The sequence below is a fragment of the Nerophis ophidion genome, linkage group LG05 (genome assembly GCF_033978795.1).
Source record: "Nerophis ophidion isolate RoL-2023_Sa linkage group LG05, RoL_Noph_v1.0, whole genome shotgun sequence".
Taxonomy (NCBI): Eukaryota; Metazoa; Chordata; class Actinopteri; order Syngnathiformes; family Syngnathidae; genus Nerophis; species Nerophis ophidion.
In genome coordinates, this window is record NC_084615.1 from 10,775,713 (window position 1) to 10,798,315 (window position 22,603).

Genomic DNA, 22,603 nt, shown 5'->3' on the forward strand with positions numbered 1-22,603 from the left:
GTTGTCATTATGGTGGTACTTAATGAATACTTAGGTCTACTACACTACTGTATTTAATGTTGTCATCATGGTGGTACTAAATGAATACTTAGGTCTACTACACTACTGTATTTAATGTTGTCATGATGGTGGTACTTAATGAATACTTAGGTGTACTACACTACTGTATTCAATGTTGTCATGATGGTGGTACTTAATGAATACTTAGGTCTACTACACTACTGTATTTAATGTTGTCATCATGGTGGTACTTAATGAATACTTAGGTCTACTACACTACTGTATTTGATGTTGTCATTATGGTGGTACTTAATGAATACTTAGGTCTACTACACTACTGTATTTAATGTTGTCATGATGGTGGTACTTAATGAATACTTAGGTCTACTACACTACTGTATTTAATGTTGTCATGATGGTGGAACTTAATGAATACTTAGGTCTACTACACTACTGTATTTAATGTTGTCATGATGGTGGTACTTAATGAATACTTAGGCCTACTACACTACTGTATTTAATGTTGTCATGATGGTGGTACTCAATGAATACTTAGGTCTACTACACTACTGTATTTAATGTTGTCATGATGGTGGTACTTAATGAATACTTAGGTCTACTAACTACTGTATTTAATGTTGTCATGATGGTGGTACTTAATGAATACTTAGGTCTACTAACTACTGTATTTAATGTTGTCCTGATGGTGGTACTTAATGAATACTTAGGTCTACTACACTACTGTATTTAATGTTGTCCTGATGGTGGTACTTAATGAATACTTAGGTCTACTACACTACTGTATTTAATGTTGTCCTGCTGGTGGTACTTAATGAATACTTAGGTCTACTACACTACTGTATTTAATGTTGTCATGATGGTGGTACTTAATGAATACTTAGGTCTACTACAATACTGTATTTAATGTTGTCATTATGGTGGTGCTTATTGAATACTTAGGTCTACTACACTACTGTATTTAATGTTGTCATTATGGTGGTACTTAATGAATAGTTAGGTCTACTACACTACTGTATTTAATGTTGTCATTATGGTGTACTTAATGAATACTTAGGTCTACTACACTACTGTATTTAATGTTGTCCTGATGGTGATACTTAATGAATACTTAGGTCTACTACACTACTGTATTTAGTGTTGTCTTCATGGTGGTACTTAATGAATACTTAGGTCTACTACACTACTGTATTTAATGTTGTCATTATGGTGTACTTAATGAATACTTAGGTCTACTACACTACTGTATTTAATGTTGTCATTATGGTGGTACTTAATGAATACTTAGGTCTACTACACTACTGTATTTAATGTTGTCATTATGGTGGTACTTAATGAATACTTAGGTCTACTACACTACTGTATTTAATGTTGTCATTATGGTGGTACTTAATGAATACTTAGGTCTACTACACTACTGTATTTAATGTTGTCATTATGGTGGTACTTGATGAATACTTAGGTCTACTACACTACTGTATTTAATGTTGTCATTATGGTGGTACTTAATGAATACTTAGGTCTACTACACTACTGTATTTAATGTTGTCATCATGGTGGTACTTAATGAATACTTAGGTCTACTACACTACTGTATTTAATGTTGTCATCATGGTGGTACTTAATGAATACTTAGGTCTACTAAACTACTGTATTTAATGTTGTCATCATGGTGGTACTTAATGAATACTTAGGTCTACTACACTACTGTATTTGATGTTGTCATTATGGTGGTACTTAATGAATACTTAGGTCTACTACACTACTGTATTTAATGTTGTCATGATGGTGGTACTTAATGAATACTTAGGTCTACTACACTACTGTATTTAATGTTGTCATGATGGTGGTACTTAATGAATACTTAGGTCCACTACACTACTGTATTTAATGTTGTCATGATGGTGGTACTTAATGAATACTTAGGTCTACTACACTACTGTATTTAATGTTGTCATGATGGTGGTACTTAATGAATACTTAGGTCTACTACACTACTGTATTTAATGTTGTCCTGATGGTGGTACTTAATGAATACTTAGGTCTACTACACTACTGTATTTAATGTTGTCCTGATGGTGGTACTTAATGAATACTTAGGTCTACTACACTACTGTATTTAATGTTGTCCTGATGGTGGTACTTAATGAATACTTAGGTCTACTACACTACTGTATTTAATGTTGTCATGATGGTGGTACTTAATTAATACTTAGGTCTACTGCACTACTGTATTTAATGTTGTCATTATGGTGGTACTTAATGAATACTTAGGTCTACTACACTACTGTATTTAATGTTGTCATTATGGTGGTACTTAATGAATACTTAGGTCTACTACACTACTGTATTTAATGTTGTCATTATGGTGTACTTAATGAATACTTAGGTCTACCACACTACTGTATTTAATGTTGTCCTGATGGTGGTACTTAATGAATACTTAGGTCTACTACACTACTGTATTTAGTGTTGTCTTCATGGTGGTACTTAATGAATACTTAGGTCTACTACACTACTGTATTTAATGTTGTCATTATGGTGTACTTAATGAATACTTAGGTCTACTACACTACTGTATTTAATGTTGTCATTATGGTGGTACTTAATGAATACTTAGGTCTACTACACTACTGTATTTAATGTTGTCATTATGGTGGTACTTAATGAATACTTAGGTCTACTACACTACTGTATTTAATGTTGTCCTGATGGTGGTACTTAATGAATACTTAGGTCTACTACACTACTGTATTTAATGTTGTCATTATGGTGGTACTTAATGAATACTTAGGTCTACTACACTACTGTATTTAATGTTGTCATCATGGTGGTACTAAATGAATACTTAGGTCTACTACACTACTGTATTTAATGTTGTCATGATGGTGGTACTTAATGAATACTTAGGTCTACTACACTACTGTATTCAATGTTGTCATGATGGTGGTACTTAATGAATACTTAGGTCTACTACACTACTGTATTTAATGTTGTCATCATGGTGGTACTTAATGAATACTTAGGTCTACTACACTACTGTATTTGATGTTGTCATTATGGTGGTACTTAATGAATACTTAGGTCTACTACACTACTGTATTTAATGTTGTCATCATGGTGGTACTTAATGAATACTTAGGTCCACTACACTACTGTATTTAATGTTGTCATGATGGTGGTACTTAATGAATACTTAGGTCTACTACACTACTGTATTTAATGTTGTCATGATGGTGGTACTTAATGAATACTTACAGTAGGTCTACTACACTACTGTATTTAATGTTGTCATGATGGTGGTACTTAATGAATACTTAGGTCTACTACACTACTGCATTTAATGTTGTCATGATGGTGGTACTTAATGAATACTTAGGTCTACTACACTACTGTATTTAATGTTGTCCTGATGGTGGTACTTAATGAATACTTAGGTCTACTACACTACTGTATTTAATGTTGTCCTGCTGGTGGTACTTAATGAATACTTAGGTCTACTACACTACTGTATTTAATGTTGTCATGATGGTGGTACTTAATGAATACTTAGGTCTACTACAATACTGTATTTAATGTTGTCATTATGGTGGTACTTAATGAATACTTAGGTCTACTACACTACTGTATTTAATGTTGTCATTATGGTGGTACTTAATGAATAGTTAGGTCTACTACACTACTGTATTTAATGTTGTCATTATGGTGGTACTTAATGAATACTTAGGTCTACTACACTACTGTATTTAATGTTGTCCTGATGGTGGTACTTAATGAATACTTAGGTCTACTACACTACTGTATTTAGTGTTGTCTTCATGGTGGTACTTAATGAATACTTAGGTCTACTACACTACTGTATTTAATGTTGTCATTATGGTGTACTTAATGAATACTTAGGTCTACTACACTACTGTATTTAATGTTGTCATTATGGTGGTACTTAATGAATACTTAGGTCTACTACACTACTGTATTTAATGTTGTCATTATGGTGGTACTTAATGAATACTTAGGTCTACTACACTACTGTATTTAATGTTGTCCTGATGGTGGTACTTAATGAATACTTAGGTCTACTACACTACTGTATTTAGTGTTGTCATCATGGTGGTACTTAATGAATACTTAGGTCTACTACACTACTGTATTTAATGTTGTCATTATGGTGTACTTAATGAATACTTAGGTCTACTACACTACTGTATTTAATGTTGTCATTATGGTGGTACTTAATGAATACTTAGGTCTACTACACAACTGTATTTAATGTTGTCATTATGGTGGTACTTAATGAATACTTAGGTCTACTACACTACTGTATTTAATGTTGTCATGATGGTGGTAATTAATGAATACTTAGGTCTACTACACTACTGTATTTAATGTTGTCATGATGGTGGTACTTAATGAATACTTAGGTCTACTACACTACTGTATTTAATGTTGTCATGATGGTGGTACTTAATGAATACGTAGGTCTACTATACTACTGTATTTAGTGTTGTCATGATGGTGGTACTTAATGAATACTTAGGTCTACTACACTACTGTATTTAATGTTGTCATCATGGTGGTACTTAATGAATACTTAGGTCTACTACACTACTGTATTTAATGCTGTCATCATGGTGGTACTTAATGAATACTTAGGTCTACTACACTACTGTATTTAATGTTGTCATCATGGTGGTACTTAATGAATACTTAGGTCTACTACACTACTGTATTTAATGTTGTCATGACGTTGGTACTTAATGAATACTTAGGTCTACTACACTACTGTATTTAATGTTGTCATGACGGTGTACTTAATGAATACTTAGGTCTACTACACTACTGTATTTAATGTTGTCATTATGGTGGTACTTAATGAATACTTAGGTCTACTACACTACTGTATTTAATGTTGTCATTATGGTGGTACTTAATGAATACTTAGGTCTACTACACTACTGTATTTAATGTTGTCCTGATGGGTGGTACTTAATGAATACTTAGGTCTACTACACTACTGTATTTAGTGTTGTCATCATGGTGGTACCTAATGAATACTTAGGTCTACTACACTACTGTATTTAATTTTGTCATTATGGTGTACTTAATGAATACTTAGGTCTACTACACTACTGTATTTAATGTTGTCATTATGGTGGTACTTAATGAATACATAGGTCTACTACACTACTGTATTTATTGTTGTCATTATGGTGGTACTTAATGAATACTTAGGTCTACTACACTACTGTATTTAATGTTGTCATGATGGTGGTACTTAATGAATACTTAGGTCTACTACACTACTGTATTTAATGTTGTCATGATGGTGGTACTTAATGAATACGTAGGTCTACTACACTACTGTATTTAGTGTTGTCATGATGGTGGTACTTAATGAATACTTAAGTCTACTACACTACTGTATTTAATGTTGTCATCATGGTGGTACTTAATGAATACTTAGGTCTACTACACTACTGTATTTAATGCTGTCATCATGGTGGTACTTAATGAATACTTAGGTCTACTACACTACTTTATTTAATGCTGTCATCATGGTGGTACTTAATGAATACTTAGGTCTACTACACTACAGTATTTAATGTTGTCATTATGGTGGTACTTAATGAATACTTAGGTCTACTACACTCCTGTATTTAATGTTGTCATCATGTGGGTACTTAATGAATACTTAGGTCTACTACACTACTGTATTTAATGTTGTCATTATGGTGGTACTTAATGAATACTTAGGTCTACTACACTACTGTATTTAATGTTGTCATGATGGTGGTACTTAATGAATACTTAGTTCTACTACACTACTGTATTTAATTTTGTCATTATGGTGGTACCTAATGAATACTTAGGTCTACTACACTACTGTATTTAATGTTGTCATTATGGTGGTACTTAATGAATACTTAGGTCTACTACACTACGGTATTTAATGTTGTCATGATGGTTCTACTTAATGAATACTTAGTTCTACTACACTACTGTATTTAATTTTGTCATGATGGTGGTACCTAATGAATACTTAGGTCTACTACACTACTGTATTTAATGTTGCCATTATGGTGGTACTTAATGAATACTTAGGTCTACTACACTACTGTATTTAATGTTGTCATGATGGTGGTACTTAATGAATACTTAGGTCTACTACACTACTGTATTTAATGTTGTCATTATGGTGGTACTTAATGAATACTTAGGTCTATTACACTACTGTATTTAATGTTGTCATGATGGTGGTACTTAATGAATACTTAGGTCTACTACCCTACTGTATTTAATGTTGTCATGATGTCGGTACTTAATGAATACCTAGGTCTATTACACTACTGTATTTAATGTTGTCATGATGGTGGTACTTAATGAATACTTAGGTCTACTACACTACTGTATTTAATGTTGTCATTATGGTGGTACTTAATGAATACTTAGGTCTACTAGACTACTGTATTTAATGTTGTCATGATGGTGGTACTTAATGAATACTTAGGTCTACTACGCTACTAGGGGTGTGGGGGGGGGTTAGCAAGTACTGAGCTAGACCTTTGTGTCTAGTAAACAAGTCTAAGGTTATCATGAATAACTGGTGGGGGATGTGAATGAGTGAATGATGAGAGATGCAGGTGTGTGAGTGAATGATGAGAGATGCAGGTGTGTGAGTGAATGATGAGAGATGCAGGTGTGTGAGTGAATGGTGAGAGATGCAGGTGTGATAGTGAATGATGAGAGATGCACGTGTGTGAGTGAACGATGAGAGATGCAGGTGTGTGAGGTTGTCATTAATAAGCGGTGTGAGGAGCGATGGCCACTTCTTTAGACATGAATGAAAGCATCACCTTGGGTTTGGATTTTGGGACTCAAGTCTTTCTTTTTTACTTTTAAATGCAAGGTGGTGGTCATCATGAATAACTGGTGGGGGGAGTAGGAAGAATGCTGGTGTGTGAGCAAATGTACCGAGCACTTTGAAATGTGATTGTGTGATGAATGAGTGTGTTGATCGCCAATGTGCAGAGTTGTTATAATCAACTGGTGGGGGCAGGCATTATGACAAATGATGTGGCTCGTGGGTGAGCAGGTTTAACACCTTATGTTGGGACTTTGGGACGGATTTCAAGCCTTTTTTGTTTATTTCTAATGTACAAGGTGGAGGTTACGATTAATAACTGGTGGGAGGAGCGATTGCAGAAATGTGACATGTCTTTGTTGCACAAATCTTCATGTTTAATTTCATGTGCTGAGGGATGACTACTTTAATTTCATGTAGTGAAGGATGACTACTTTAATTTCATGTAGTGAAGGTTGACTACTTTAAATTCATGTAGTGAAGGATGACTACTTTAATTTCATGTAGTGAAGGATGACTACTTTAATTTCATGTAGTGAAGGATGACGACTTTAATTTCATGTGGTGAAGGATGACTTCTTTAATCAATTTACATGTGAGTTATTAAATAGAACTTGCATGTTATTAAATAAAAGTTGCTTGTGAGTTATTCCCACTGACAAAGCTTTTCAGGTCATGAATTCTCATTTGACTTTCGAAAATTCCAGGAGGAGTTTTTCTCTTTTCTCTCTGGATCCTCTTTTCATCCCAGTTTTCTTTCTTTTTGTTCTTTTTTTAAATCAAAAACTCTTGTGTGCCAGTTTCACATCACTCAATTAGAGCAAGCAACTTCTCAAACAGGACTGAACTATACAACTATATTCAAGTCATGCGGCCTAAATACACATTATGTAATATATACATGATGTAAGTATATATGTCATGTAGTAACATTCATAATAACATGTAATATAAAACATGATGTAAGTATATATGTCATGTAGTAACATTCATAATAACATGTAATATATACATGATGTAAGTATATATGTAGTATCTAGTAACATTCATAATAACATGTGATATATACATGATGTAAGTATATATGTAGTATCTAGTAACATTCATAATAACATGTAATATATACATGATGTAAGTATATATGTCATGTAGTAACATTCATAATAACATGTAATATATACATGATGTAAGTATATATGTAGTATCTAGTAACATTCATAATAACATGTGATATATACATGATGTAAGTATATATGTAGTATCTAGTAACATTCATAATAACATGTAATATATACATGATGTAAGTATATATGTCATGTAGTAACATTCATAATAACATGTAATGTATACATGATGTAATGTCATGTAGTAACATTCATAATAACATGTAATATATACATGATGTAAGTATATATGTAGTATCTAGTAACATTCATAATAACATGTGATATATACATGATGTAAGTATATATGTCATGTAGTAACATTCATAATAACATGTAATATATACATGATGTAAGTATATATGTAGTATCTAGTAACATTCATAATAACATGTGATATATACATGATGTAAGTATATATGTAGTATCTAGTAACATTCATAATAACATGTAATATATACATGATGTAAGTATATATGTCATGTAGTAACATTCATAATAACATGTAATATATACATGATGTAAGTATATATGTAGTATCTAGTAACATTCATAATAACATGTGATATATACATGATGTAAGTATATATGTAGTATCTAGTAACATTCATAATAACATGTAATATATACATGATGTAAGTATATATGTCATGTAGTAACATTCATAATAACATGTAATATATACATGATGTAAGTATATATGTAGTATCTAGTAACATTCATAATAACATGTGATATATACATGATGTAAGTATATATGTAGTATCTAGTAACATTCATAATAACATGTAATATATACATGATGTAATGTCATGTAGTAACATTCATAATAACATGTAATATATACATGATGTAAGTATAAATGTCATGTAGTAACATTCATAATAACATGTAATATATACATGATGTAAGTATATATGTAGTATCTAGTAACATTCATAATAACATGTGATATATACATGATGTAAGTATATATGTAGTATCTAGTAACATTCATAATAACATGTAATATATACATGATGTAATGTCATGTAGTAACATTCATAATAACATGTGATATATACATGATGTAAGTATATATGTAGTATCTAGTAACATTCATAATAACATGTAATATATACATGATGTAAGTATATATGTCATGTAGTAACATTCATAATAACATGTAATGTATACATGATGTAATGTCATGTAGTAACATTCATAATAACATGTAATATATACATGATGTAAGTATATATGTAGTATCTAGTAACATTCATAATAACATGTGATATATACATGATGTAAGTATATATGTAGTATCTAGTAACATTCATAATAACATGTAATATATACATGATGTAATGTCATGTAGTAACATTCATAATAACATGTAATATATACATGATGTAAGTATAAATGTCATGTAGTAACATTCATAATAACATGTAATATATACATGATGTAAGTATATATGTAGTATCTAGTAACATTCATAATAACATGTGATATATACATGATGTAAGTATATATGTAGTATCTAGTAACATTCATAATAACATGTAATATATACATGATGTAATGTCATGTAGTAACATTTATAATAACATGTAATATATACATGATGTAAGTATATATGTCATGTAGTAACATTCATAATAACATGTAATGTATACATGATGTAATGTCATGTAGTAACATTCATAATAACATGTAATATATACATGATGTAAGTATATATGTAGTATCTAGTAACATTCATAATATGTAATATATACATGATGTAAGTCTATATGTAGTATCTTTTAACATTCATAATAACATGCAATATATACATGATGTAAGTATATATGTCATGTAGTAACATTCATAATAACATGTAATATATACATGATGTAAGTATATATGTAGTATCTAGTAACATTCATAATAACATGTAATATGTACATGATGTAAGTATATATGTCATGTAGTAACATTCATAATAACATGTAATATATACATGATGTAAGTATATATGTAGTATTTAGTAACATTCATAATAACATGTGATATATACATGATGTAAGTATATATGTAGTATCTAGTAACATTCATAATAACATGTAATATATACATGATGTAAGTATATATGTAGTATCTAGTAACATTCATAATAACATGTAATATATACATGATGTAATGTCATGTAGTAACATTCATAATAACATGTAATATATACATGATTTAAGTATATATGTAGTATCTAGTAACATTCATAATAACGTGATATATAAATGATGTAAGTATATATGTAGTATCTAGTAACATTCATGATAACATGGGATATATACATGATGTAAGTATATATGTCATGTAGTAACATTCATAATAACATGTAATATATACATGATGTAAGTATATATGTAGTATCTAGTAACATTCATAATAACATGTGATGTATACATGATGTAAGTGTATATGTAGTATCTTTTAACATTCATAATAACATGTAATATATACATGATGTAAGTATATATGTAGTATCTAGTAACATTCATAATAACATGTGATATATACATGATGTAAGTATATATGTAGTATCTTTTAACATTCATAATAACATGTAATATATACATGATGTAAGTATATATGTCATGTAGTAACATTCATAATAACATGTAATATATACATGATGTAAGTATATATGTAGTATCTAGTAACATTCATGATAACATGTAATATATACATGATGTAATGTCATGTAGTAACATTCATAATAACATGTAATATATACATGATGTAAGTATATATGTAGTATCTAGTAACATTCATAATAACATGTAATATATACATGATGTAAGTATATATGTCATGTAGTAACATTCATAATAACATGTAATATATACATGATGTAAGTATATATGTCATGTAGTAACATTCATAATAACATGTAATATATACATGATGTAAGTATATATGTAGTATCTAGTAACATTCATAATAACATGTGATATATACATGATGTAAGTATATATGTCATGTAGTAACATTCAAAATAACATGTAATATATACATGATGTAAGTATATATGTAGTATCTAGTAACATTCATAATAACATGTAATATATACATGATGTAAGTATATAAAATAGATCATACCTCTTTTTCCTGCATTGGTAGACACCTTTTTCTAGCAGTTTGTCAATCTTTAGAACGCAAAGAATGTGTGCGTGTGTGTGTGTGTGTGTGTGTGTTAAAGATGTGCAACATAAGCACACTTCTCCTTTAAGTCAGTGTTTAAGTGGCCAGTTTAAGATTTTGTTACCTTCAGCCGGAGGGGAAACTTTTCCAACTTTGCATGACTTTGTCAAACTTTGTGTTGAGTTCTGGACTCTGACATTTAATAAACCTTTTAAAAGGTCATTTTTCACATGATGGAATCTGTTTATTCTCAACGAGCGTACATTTTAAACTCTTCACTCCTCTGATGTGTCTCACAACCTTTTAAACCTTCTGCTCACTTTCACTTCTCCCCTGACCATGAACTGATGAAGGTGGACCCCGACTTAAAGAAGTTGAAAAACTTATTGGGGTGTTACCATTTAGTGGTCAATTGTAGGGAATATGTACTGTACTGTGCAATCTACTAATAAAAGTATCAATCAATCAATCAATCAATCAAACCACACCCCGCTGCGTTTTAGCATTAAAGTGAAAGACTTCCTGAGGCCACTTTTACTTGCTTCTTGCTTTCTGGGATGAAACGTCTGCGCTTGTTTCAATGAATCTCACAAAACCTGCTTCTAATCCTTCCTCATTAAGGCTTAAATCATGGCTGGCGGCCATGTTGTCAACATAAATAGCCCGACTTCCTCTCTTTAAGTCTCGCATCCATTTGGCTGCTTCGCTTGGTTGCCATGGAGACAGCACACTTTCCAACGTCTTGCTTTTGGACCGCCGCCTCACTTTGGTGACAACCTTCAACGCAACATTTGAGTGAAGTAATATTATATATATATATATATATATATATATATATATATATATAAAAGGAATCAGCACCTCCATTGCGTGTATAAGTATGAATGAGAGCATTTTGGCTATGTAAATATTGTCCATCATGTACATCCTTCCTCTGAGCAGTGAGGGCAAATATCCTGCCTTCTCTCAGTTGCCGTTGTCTGCTTTCCTCCTTTCCTCTTTTCTTCTTTCCTTCTTCTCCTCCTTTTGCTCTCTGATGGAGATGACTTTTTCTGGGCCTTTGTTCCATCTCCAGCTCCCCTGCAGACCCAACAAGATGTTCTCCCCAGGCTTGAAGGGGCCGCCTCGTTTGTCACACGCCGCAACCCCGAGGACTAAAAATGTCGCCTTCCATGTTCATCCTAAAGAAGTGTCCCTCCTCCACACTAAAGCACACTTTACTGCAGCTCAACATTCTTTGCAAAAACACGAGGAAGGGAGCAAAAGTGCAAGTAAAAAAAAAAAAAAAGCAAATGTGTGCCCGAAGCTGTGAAAATGTAAGCCAAGTGCTGACCTCAATGTCGTGATGGCGCCAAATCCTCTTTGAACGCCAGCGTGATCCTGCCACTGTGCCACCGTGCCACTGTGTACCCGCCCGGGGTGACCTGCAGCCTGCCAAATAGTGCCAAGTGAATGTGTGTGTATATATATATATATATATATATATATACCTTGCTGCCCCTTAGAAAAGAAATAATGTCATTGTTCACTTAGATATGATTATAACACTTAAATAGGATCATAGCATTTAAATATAATTATAGCACTTAAATATAATTATAGCACTTAAATAGGATTATAGCACTTAAATCTGATTATATCCCTTAAAAAGGATTATAGCACTTAAATATGATTATAGCACTTAAATATGAGTATAGCACTTAAATAGGATTATAGCACTTAAATAAGATTATAGCCCTTAAATATGATTATAGCCCTTAAATATGATTATAGCACTTAAATATGATTATAGCCCTTAAATATGATTATAGCACTTAAATAAGATTATAGTACTTAAATATTATTATATCACTTAAATAAGATTATAGCACTTAAATATGATTATAGCACTTAAATATGATTACAGCACTCAAATATGATTATAGCACTTAAATAACATTATAGCCCTTAAATATGATTATAGCCCTTAAATATGATTATAGCACTTAAATAAGATTATATCCCTTAAAAAGGATTATAGCACTTAAATATGATTATAGCACTTAAATATGATTATATCACTTAAAAAGGATTATAGCACTTAAATATGATTATAGCACTTAAATATGAGTATAGCACTTAAATACAATTATAGCACTTAAATAAGATTATAGCCCTTAAATATGATTATAGCACTTAAATAAGATTATAGCCCTTAAATATGATTATAGCCCTTAAATATGATTATAGCACTTAAATAAGTTTATAGTACTTAAATATGATTATACCACTTAAATAAGATTATAGTACTTAAATATGATTATATCACTTAAATATGATTATAACACTTAAATAAGATTATAGCACTTAAATATGATTATAGCACTTAAATATGATTACAGCACTCAAATATGATTATAGCCCTTAAATATAATTATAGCACTTAAATATAACTATAGCACTTAAATAGTATTATAGCACTTTAATAAGATTATAGCACTTAAATAGGATTATAGCACTTTAATAGGATTATAGCACTTAAATAGGATTATAGCACTTAAATATGAGTATAGGACTTTCAATATGATTATAGCAATTAAATAAGATTATAGCACTTAAATAGGATTGTAGCACTTAAATATAATTATAGCACTTAAATAGGTTTATAGCACTTAAATATGATTATATCCCTTAAAAAGGATTATATCACTTAAAAAGGATTACAGCTCTTAAATATGAGTACAGCACTTAAATAGGATTTTAGCACTTAAATATGATTATATCACTTAAAAACGATTATAGCACTTAAATAAGATTATAGCACTTAAATATGATTATAGAATTTGAAAGTTTCCCTTTGCTTCAGAGATATTAGGATGTGTAAATAAGACTGCTATTACATTATTATTACTGCAGCATCGGCTAAGTGGGTTAAACCTTAATGTGTCTAATCATTAGCGACGCCTCTGTCACTTCAATGGAGGGTTCTTGAACACACCACAGTTACATGCCTTTCTTACTTTATCCTCCTCACACCCCCTGCTGGAGCTGCCACCTCTTGTGTCACTCACACAACCTTTTCTTTCTTTGGCCATTTAGCAGGGACCAGGACTATGGTCCCTCCTACTGCTGACCAGGACCATGGTCCCTCCTCCTGCTGACCAGGACCATGTACCCTCCTCTTCCTGACCAGGACCATGGTCCCTCCTCCTGCTGACCAGGACCATGGTCCCTCCTCCTCCTGAACAGGATCATGGTCCCTCCTCCTCCTCCTGGTGACCTTGATCCACCTTGATAGGTACATCAAGGAAACGCTGCTACAAAAAAAAAAAAAGAGAAAGAAAGAGTGCTACCTGTCATGTCCTTGGTAGCACTCTTCTTTTGGAGCAGCTTTTCTCTAATGGACCTCTCAAGGTGGATCAAGGTCACCAGGAGGAGAAGAAGGAGGGACCATGGTCCTGGTCAGGAGGAGGAGGGACCATGGGCCTGGTCAGGAGGAGGAGGGACCATGGTCCTGGTCAGGAGGAGGAGGCACCATGGTCCTGGTCAGTAGCGAGAGCAAAGTTGTGCCTGATCACTGCTAACCGGCCAAAGAAAGAAAAAGTTGTCCGGGTGTTGTGTGAGTGACACGCTGGGAGAGATGGGAGCAGAAAGCCACTCTTAAAGGGGCAGTGCACTTGTTGTTGTACTTGTATGTCTCCTTCACAATCAGACAAAAAGTTTTGTTTGCATTCCAACAAGTGGACATGTTCTCTTTCTAGGTGGCTAGCAATGCAGCTAATGAGAGCAATCACTTCTACTTGCAAATCACTTTCAACATGTGGCCAAAAAGCATCAACAATACCTAATTTCCGTTATATAACTTGTACAATAACCAAGATGTAGCGACATTGTTACGGTAAGAGCGTTTGCTAGCGTAGTAACACATCGGCGTGCTATGGCATTAGCCGTAAAAACTAGCTATGGAAGTAGATATGACATGACATGCTGTCTGCATCATGATCAAAATAAAGAGTGACTCACTCCATGGACACTGGTATGTCTGGTCCGGCTAGCCGGGGCTGTTTTTGTCTGGTTTATTAAGGTAAGCACTCCATTTATGTCGAAATAGCAAAGCTTCAATTCCAAATTTTGCAGCTTCGAGTCTCTTTCTCCTCACTCTGTCGGCTTTTGTTTGCTCCAACATCTCACTCTTCTTTCATGCTGGCCCCTAAAAGCAGTAGTTCATCCTCAGTATGTTCAGCTTCAAAAAGATAAGGTTGTGAATCCCCAAAAAGTGCAGCTCCCTTTAAAGTGTGCCTGAATAACTGTGTTTATGATAGCGTCTTTCGTCCTAGCGAAGAAGGTGCAGCCGCGTGATATTGTCGGAGAGAACATTTAGTTACGCTCTGTGCTTCTTTTTAACGAGGAAATCCATCCCCAGCGTGGACATTTGTCTGAAAATCAATGCCTCCATTACGTCTGCTTCTCTTTTTCTTCGGGCTCGACTAATTTCATGGCGGCGTTTGTCCCACGGAGGACGCGGCGGGCGTCTGACAAAGTCGGCGTGAGGCTTGCTGCCGGCTGCTGACGTTCCAAAATGGCCTTCCACTCCACTGGCCATGTGGGCGGGGCCTGGCGTGCAGGTGTGAGGAGGACATCACTTGCTGATTGGTGTAGACTGGCCATGTGGGCGGGGCCTGGCGTGCAGGTGTGAGGAGGACATCACTTGCTGATTGGTGTAGACTGGCCATGTGGGCGGGGCCTGGCGTGCTGATTGGTGTAGAACATAGGTTAGTAATCACTTTTATTAGCTAAGTTAACAATGATGTCAGCACTTAGTAGTCAATTATATTAGCTGGGTTAGCAACTAGTTTAACAACCCCCAAAAAACTAATAAGGAAGTGATTGTAGCAGTTAGGTTAGCTGCTAATTCAAAAACCTGGTTTTAGCAGATGAGTTAGCATCTTAATTAGCATCTGATTTAAAAGTTTACAGCAACTTGGTTTAGCTGTTGCCTTAGCAGTTGAGTTAATAATTGGTTAGCATCCGAATTGTTTTTTTTCCAGAGTTAGCATCTTGATTAAAAGCTACCCTGGTGAGCATCTAATTTAATTTTCAGTAAGCAGCTAAGTGAACAGGAATTGTGTTTAGAAGCCGTGTTAAAATGGGTTAGCAGTTGAATTGGCATCTGGATTAGCGACTAATTCAAAAGCTTGATTCTAGCAGATGATTTAGCGTCTTGATCAGAAGTTATGTTTTGGTTTTGCAGCTGAGTTAGCCTCTTGGATAAAAACGGGATGGCAATTAAATTAGCATCAGATTAGCCGCTAATTCAGAAGCTTGATTAGCCGCAAGCCTAGTTAGCATCTAAATTACAAATCTTGGTTTTCCCACCTCCAAAGACATGCACCTGGGGATAGGCCCCTCCCACCTCCAAAGACATGTACCTAGGGATAGGCACCTCCCACCTCCAAAGACATGCACCTGGGGATAGGCCCCTCCCACCTTCAAAGACATGCACCTGGGGATAGGCCCCTCCCACCTCCAAAGACATGCACATGGGGATAGGCCCCTCCCACCTCCAAAGACATGCACCTAGGGATAGGCCCCTCCCACCTCCAAAGACATGCACCTGGGGATAGGCCCCTCCCACCTTCAAAGACATGCACCTAGGGATAGGCCCCTCCCACCTCCAAAGACATGCACCTGGGGATAGGCCCCTCCCACCTTCAAAGACATGCACCTGGGGATAGGACCCTCCCACCTCCAAAGACATGCACCTGGGGATAGGCCCCCTCCCACCTTCAAAGACATGCACCTGGGGATAGGCCCCTCCCACCTCCAAAGACATGCACCTAGGGATAGGCCCCTCCCACCTCCAAAGACATGCACCTGGGGATAGGCCCCCTCCCACCTTCAAAGACATGCACCTGGGGATAGGCCCCTCCCACCTAACAATGGCTGTTTCTTCTCATGCTCATGTGACGCCATTTTTTGGAGCGGTCCGCTCACTGAAGTTGAGGTGTCATTTGGTAACATTTGGGAAGTAATACTAGAAAGTGAAAGTGAGGAGTGGGCGTGGCCACACTGACAGTAGTGAAAGTGAGGAGTGGGCGTGGCTACACTGACAGCAGTGAAAGTGAGGAGTGGGCGTGGCTACACTGACAGTAGTGAAAGTGAGGAGTGGGCGCGGCTACACTGACAGTAGTGAAAGTGAGGAGTGGGCGTGGCTACACTGACAGTAGTGAAAGTGAGGAGTGGGCGTGGCTACACTGACAGTAGTGAAAGTGAGGAGTGGGCGTGGCTGCACTGAAAGTAGTGAAAGTGAGGAGTGGGCGTGGCTACACTGACAGTAGTGAAAGTGAGGAGTGGGCGTGGCTGCACTGAAAGTAGTGAAAGTGAGGAGTGGGCGTGGCTACACTGACACTAGTGAAAGTGAGGAGTGGGCGCGGCTACACTGACAGGAGTGAAAGTGAGGAGTGGGCGTGGCTACACTGACAGTAGTGAAAGTGAGGAGTGGGCGTGGCTACACGGACAGTAGTGAAAGTGAGGAGTGGGCGTGGCTACACTGACAGTAGTGAAAGTGAGGAGTGGGCGTGGCTGCACTGACAGTAGTGAAAGTGAGGAGTGGGCGTGGCTACACGGACAGTAGTGAAAGGGAGGAGTGGGCGTGGCTACTCGGACAGTAGTGAAAGTGAGGAGTGGGCGCGGCTACACTGACAGTAGTGAAAGTGAGGAGTGGGCGTGGCTACACTGACAGCAGTGAAAGTGAGGAGTGGGCGTGGCTACACTGACAGTAGTGAAAGTGAGGAGTGGGCGCGGCTACACTGACAGTAGTGAAAGTGAGGAGTGGGCGTGGCTACACTGACAGCAGTGAAAGTGAGGAGTGGGCGCGGCTACACTGACAGTAGTGAAAGTGAGGAGTGGGCGTGGCTACACTGACAGCAGTGAAGGTGAGGAGTGGGCGTGGCTACACTGACAGTAGTGAAAGTGAGGAGTGGGCGCGGCTACACTGACAGTAGTGAAAGTGAGGAGTGGGCGTGGCTACACTGACAGTAGTGAAAGTGAGGAGTGGGCGTGGCTACACTGACAGTAGTGAAAGTGAGGAGTGGGCGTGGCTGCACTGAAAGTAGTGAAAGTGAGGAGTGGGCGTGGCTACACTGACAGTAGTGAAAGTGAGGAGTGGGCGTGGCTGCACTGAAAGTAGTGAAAGTGAGGAGTGGGCGTGGCTACACTGACACTAGTGAAAGTGAGGAGTGGGCGCGGCTACACTGACAGGAGTGAAAGTGAGGAGTGGGCGTGGCTACACTGACAGTAGTGAAAGTGAGGAGTGGGTGTGGCTGCACTGACGGTAGTGAAAGTGAGAAGTGGGCGTGGCTACACTGACAGTAGTGAAAGTGAGGAGTGGGCGTGGCTACACTGACACTAGTGAAAGTGAGGAGTGGGCGTGGCTACACTGACAGTGAAAGTGAGGAGTGGGCGTGGCTACACTGACAGTAGTGAAAGTGAGGAGTGGGCGTGGCTGCACTGACAGTAGTGAAAGTGAGGAGTGGGCGTGGCTACACTGACACTAGTGAAAGTGAGGAGTTGGCGCGGCTACACTGAGAGTAGTGAAAGTGAGGAGTGGGTGTGGCTACACTGAGAGTAGTGAAAGTGAGGAGTGGGCGTGGCTACACTGACAGTTGTGAAAGTCAGTAGTGGGCGTGGCTACACTGACAGTAGTGAAAGTGAGGAGTGGGCGTGGCTGCACTGACGGTAGTGAAAGTGAGGAGTGGGCGTGGCTACACTGACACTAGTGACAGTGAGGAGTGGGCGTGGCTACACTGACAGTAGTGAAAATGAGGAGTGGGCGTGGCTACACTGACACTAGTGAAAGTGAGGAGTGGGCGTGGCTACACTGACAGTGAAAGTGAGGAGTGGGCGTGGCTACACTGACAGTAGTGAAAGTGAGGAGTGGGCGTGGCTACACTGACAGTGGTGGAAGTGAGGAGTGGGCGTGGCTACACTAACACTAGTGACAGTGAGGAGTGGGCATGGCTACACTGACAGTAGTGAAAGTGAGGAGTGGGCGTGGCTACACTGACAGTAGTGAAAGTGAGGAGTGGGCGTGGCTACACTGACAGTAGTGAAAGTGAGGAGTGGGCGTGGCTACACTGACAGTAGTGAAAGTGAGGAGTGGTCGCTGCTACACTGACAGTAGTGAAAGTGAGGAGTGGGCGTGGCTACACTGACACTAGTGACAGTGAGGAGTGGGCGTGGCTACACTGATACTGGGAACACAAAGCTGACAGGTCCTGACTATAAAAGAGTCGTTGGTCAGAAAAGAAGAATAACTTATAAGTGAGGCAAAGATCTGAAGTGCTTCTTAGAGATTGAAGCAGTGGAAGTAAAAATATCACATGACTTATTTTTAACTCTTTTGGAGTTTTTTTATTTGTATTTTTTACTCTGCTTTGGTTCATGTTTGGCTGCTGGTTAGTTTCATCCACCTTTGCTTCTTCCACGCTTGTGCCACTGATTTTTCCTCATTGAAATATGATCTTTTTATTATTATTATATGATGTTACCTGCACGCTGCCTCTGGTCTCTGCATCCTTGGATCACGCCAAGCACGACACATTTGTGTTGACAGAACAAAGTTGTGCTTACACAGCATCATGTTTTGTCCAAACATCTTCCTGCCTGATGATGTTCAGACAACTGACTTTGTTGCTATTGTACTTAGCAGCCAGGACAGTATTACCTGCACTGGAGTAGGTTCACTCGCTCCTGCATGTATTGATTGATTGAAACTAGTATTAGTAGATTGCACAGTACAGTACATATTCCCTACAATTGACCACTAAATGGTAACACCCCAATAAGTTTTTCAACTTGTTTAAGTCAGGGTCCACCTTCATCAATTTATGGTAAGATGAGCTAATATTTGCAAAAAAGAACAAAGTTTGTCAGTGTGAAGATGAAATATCTTGTCTTTGCAGTCTATTCAATTGAATATAAGTTGAAAAGGATTTGTAGTATTCTCTTTTTATTTACCTTTTACACAACCTGACTACTTCACTGCCTTTGTGTGTGTGTGTATATGTATATATATATATATCCATCCATCCATTTTCTACCGCTTATTCCCTTTCGGGGTCGCGAGGGGCGCTGGCGCCTATCTCAGCTACAGTCGGGCGGAAGGCAGGGTACACCCTGGACAAGTCGCCACCTCATCGCAGGGCCAACACAGATAGACAGACAACATTCACACACTAGGGCCAATTTAGTGTTGCCAATCAACCTATCCCCAGGTGCATGTCTTTGGAAGTGGGAGGAAGCCGGAGTACCCGGAGGGAACCCACGCATTCACGGGGGGAACATGCAAACTCCACACAGAAAGATCCCGAGCCTGGATTTGAACCCAGGACTGTAGGAACTTCGTATTGTGAGGCAGACGCACTAACCCCTCTGCCACCGTGAAGCCCCTTAAAATCATGTTAGTGGTAAAAAAAAATTATATATATATCTATATATATATATATAATTTTTTTTACCACTAACATGATTTTAATTTTCCATGACGTTGAATTCAATGAACCTCATCCTTCCTTCCCATCCCCCGCCCGCCCGCCGCCATCCATCAGACTTATTCCATGGCTGCAGAAGATGGCGTGGAGTACTCTCAGACTGCGTGCACGTTGACTCCTGATGACAAAAGGCTTCATTATCCAGCCGGCGTGACGATGGTGGGGGGAGGGCCTTACTGTGGTCGATGAATGGCGGCCGCGTGCAGAAGGTGGCATCTGGAGTGTGGCCGTCCTCTTTGGATTGACGGGCGTCATCTGCAGGCACTGCTAAGGATTGTGGGAAATGGTGGACTGCTGCTAATGAACATCTTGGATGTCTTCATTCAAACACTTTGGCATTTTAGTCAGGCTCATTTTCTATCTCAGCTACATTTGGGCTGTAGGCGGGGTACACCCTGGACAAGTCGCCACCTCATCACAGGGCCAACACAGATAGACAGACAACATTCACACACTAGGGACCATTTAGTGTTGCCAATCAACCTATCCCCAGGTGCATGTCTTTGGAGGTGGGAGGGGCCTATCCCCAGGTGCATGTCTTTGGAGGTGGGAGGGGCCTATCCCCAGGTGCATGTCTTTTGAGGTGGGAGGGGCCTATCCCTAGGTGCATGTCTTTGGAGGTGGGAGGGGCCTATCCCCAAGTGCATGTCTTTGGAGGTGGGAGGGGCCTATCCCCAGGTGCATGTCTTTGGAGGTGGGATGGGCCTATCCCCAGGTGGAGGTGGGAGGGGCCTATCCCCTGGTGCATGTCTTTCGAGGTGGGAGGAGCCTACCCCCAGGTGCATGTCTTTGGAGGTGGGAGGGGCCTATCCCCAGGTGCATGTCTTTGGAGGTGGGAGGGAGCCGGAGTAGAACCCACGCAGTCACGGGAAGAACATGCAAACTCCACACAGAAAGATCCCAAGCCTGGGATTGAACTCAGGACTACTCAGGACCTTCGTGTTGTGAGGCAGACACACTAACCCCTCTGCCACCGTGAAGCCTTAGTGTGAACTCATTGAAAAAAATAAATTGGCAAACATCAGAACAACCATTCTTTAGACTTGCCATAGAAAGGTTGTCTTGCGTCATGTAAAATGTTTGGTGGACAACACGGCACAGCAAACACAACACAGGGACTGTTAGCATCGCTGCTAAAGCTAACCCAGCATTGATACAATGCTGATTATACGTACACGTCCTTTAAAACTGACCTTGGAACAACGTTGCAGAATAGTTGTGTTTGTAAAGCGAGACCACTTTGATGCCTGACCTTGGATCCACTTTGTTGCTTGGGAAATGAACCTTGTTCAATGTCAAATGAAGGTCAAAAGCCAAGTCAAGCCTGCATTCAGTCGATGCTTCTTTGCACTTCTCCATCTTATGCCAGTCATGTGACTTTGTTATGCTGCTATGCTAAGCTAACAACAAAAATAACACTACTTTAGTCAGGTGTTGTAGTTCTGCTTTCGCATCCTCAAAAATCCAAACGTTTAAAAGCAGGACTTATGTTTCCGCGTGTTTGAAAACAAGACTCTACTCTATGTGGTTGTAGGAGAATGTGAGACTTTTGAAGGACCTGGATCGAGATTGTTGGAGGAAGACTGCTGGGGAGGCGTCGTGTCGCTGCACGGAAGGCCTGGGTGTGAAGCGGCTGTCGGCCCCGCAGATGGAAAGTGTCACTCACCCAGCTGCCTGCTTGTGATTCAACTCGCAACCCCTCGGGGGACACCACACATAAAGTCAGCATATGGGCCCCATTAAAGCCATGAAGTATTCTGTCATTCAGCGCCGAGTAAACACGCCAACACTCATGTGCCAGGCAGGAATATTACATCAAAGAATAATCACTGGCTGCTTCACATTCAACTTTCATGCCTGGCCCC

General features: G+C 37.9%; 1 protein-coding gene across 2 annotated transcripts in view; it reads left to right on the forward strand.

Moving 5' to 3' along the window:
- The window catches only part of drp2 (dystrophin related protein 2), a 302,156-nt gene that overhangs the window by 14,046 nt on the left and 265,507 nt on the right, over positions 1 to 22,603 (forward strand). The gene's annotated exons all lie outside the window — the stretch shown is intronic.